Here is a 2,742-nt window from a genome sequence, read left to right on the forward strand (position 1 = left end):
AGGTCCCATAAGATAGATAGGGAACTCATTCAAATTCATAAGAATAAGAGCTGTTGTCTAATTAATAAATTATCTAAGTATGTGAATAGGCATTTTTCAGAGGAAAAACTTCAAGCTATCAATAGCCATATTTAAAAATTATTTAAATCAATAATAATTAGAGACATGCAAATTCAGACAACTCTGAGGAACCACCTCACGCTGATCAGATTAACAAAGGGTGTGACAAAAAGGTAAAAGATAAATGCTGGGGAGGTGGTGGGAGAATGGGTACATCAATGCACAGTTGGTGGAAGTGTGAACTGGTCTAGCCATAATGGAAAGCAATTTGGAACTATGCCCCCAAAACTTTTAAATTGTACACACTCTTTGGCTCAACAATATTGCCACTAGGTCTATACCCCAAAGAGATAAAAGAAAGAGGGAAAAAATCTATACAAAAATATTTATAGTGATTCTTTTGTTGGCGGCAAAAGATTGGAAATTAAGGGTATGCCCAACAATTGGGGAATGACTGAACAGGTTGTACCATATGATTATGATGGAATACCATTGCATTGTAAGAAACAACAAAGAGGATGCTTTCAAAGAAACCTACTTTAATGAACTGATATATAACTATATGTATGTGAATAGGTTTGTTGATACACGTAAATACATGTACATATGCACATGTGCACAGACACATATGCGTATATATGCATATACACATATTAAATAGACTTATAGGTGATGTGACTGCAATGTAAACATCAGCTGCTTTACATTCATTCCCTCACTCATTTGTGATCTAACTCTCTCCTGTGGCCACAGTGAGCTCCGCAGGCCTTCAATTCATCTTTTCCTCAGACCTTCTTGTATTCCAAGGGTAGGGGGGATGATGATGATAACATTAGTCATTCATCTTGGGACATCCATTTTTCAGATTACCGAACAGGTTAAACAAGCAACAAGTAGCAGGTGTAATTGTACCAACTAGTGCTAAAGAAAACCTGTGATACATGCCATCATCCCCTTCTTCCTTCCACATAAATCCCTTCAACAGATATTTTAAAAAAAAATTCATTTACCCTTCAACATTACCATTAATGTTCATTTTAAATGTATTATACTAGGAGAAAATGTGTCAATTCTACTTCCAGAAAATATCTCACATCTATTCTTTATTTATAATCACAAAGCCACAATACTACTTCATACCTCATCATCTCTCACCTGAAATATTTATTGAACTAGCCTGCCTCAAGTCCCTCTCCTTTCCAGTTGGTTCTCCATGCATCTGCCAAAATAAAATTCCTAAGGCACAGGTCTAACTATATCCCTCTCTTGCCCAATAAACTTCAGTGGTTCCCTATGACTCTTCAGATCAAATATAAATTTCTTGGTATGCTATTTAGAGCTTTTCTCAACTGGGTTTCATCCTATCTTTCCCCTTCAGGCATTCTACTGTAAAACCAAATTGATTTTCATGCTGTTTCTTGCATACCAGACCCCCTCTCCCATCTTTGTACATGGGCTGTCATAGGCATAGGAATACTTATAATTTATTCCCTTCTACACCCATGTTTTTTTGGGGGGGAATGGGAAGCTAGAATAAGTACTCTCCTCCAAAGCTCAGTTCCCATACATACCTTTCCTGATTTCCCCAACTATTAGTGCTTCCTTCCCTTGTCTCTCCCCATACAGTGTGAGCTCTTTGAAAGCAGGGATATTTTTTTTCATTTTGTCTTTGTAGCTCCAGTGACTTTGGCATATAAGCATCGCAAGCTCCTCTTTCTTTTCAGCTGCTCTTTTCTACCACTCTCTTTCTGTTGGGTTCTTTTATTACTTTTGATCTGCTGTGTGGAGAGCATGAAGATTAATTATCAGTACTAGCACAGGCATCATAAACTGACCTGCTGAGAGGGAAAGGAATTCCTTCAGCTGCTCTCTGTCTTTCACCCTGGCTCAGAGAAATGCAGCGAGTGTGTTGGCCTCTTCAGATTCAAGTGCCAGAGGTGATCCCCATGAGACCCAGGAATTTGAGCCATGGAAACCTTGGAGCCAGAATTGCTGCTAGGATGGTGATCACTCACCCAAACAGGGAATCTCTGAGAAGCCAGGGTACCTGGGACTTGAGCCCAAGGAGGATTCTTGGGATTGGACTGTGCTCCACAGGAACTAAGCTAAGCTATGCACCTATCCTCTTACCCTCCTCAGAAACTGAGGTGGTACAAAGGAGAAGAATTATGCCTCCTTCATTTTTGGGAGAATAAATTAGTATTTTTGTGGTTATACTTTTTAAAGTAAGTATTTTGTACAAAAGCTTAAAGTGCTTATTTATTGATTGATTTAGGGGAAGGGCACTGTCCTGAATTCCTCCAGGATAATCTTTCTCAAGCCTCTTTAAAAAATCCATCCCAGGTGCAAAGTCACATCTCGTCAAACATTTTTCTGCCAAATGCAGGGCCTTGTGGACAGCCTAGGTAAGGAGAACATGAAGAAGAAACAACAGCAGCAAGAAACTTTAGCAATTTTATAATATCCACAAAACTGTAATTGCAAGCTTTGTCCATTATTTTGGAAGGAAGTAGGGTAACAGTAGGAAGATTTTTCTCCCAGTGTTTTGAATTGCAGCAAACAAAATTAAAGTCATATCTAACCATATAGAGAATGCCTATATCATTGACTCAGGATTACTCAGTGGCAGAAGCCTTTACACAAATTTTAGTGTTTCAACTTCCCTAAGCTAATTTATCTTAT

This window comes from Trichosurus vulpecula, chromosome 6 (genome assembly GCF_011100635.1).
Source record: "Trichosurus vulpecula isolate mTriVul1 chromosome 6, mTriVul1.pri, whole genome shotgun sequence".
Lineage (NCBI taxonomy): Eukaryota > Metazoa > Chordata > Mammalia > Diprotodontia > Phalangeridae > Trichosurus > Trichosurus vulpecula.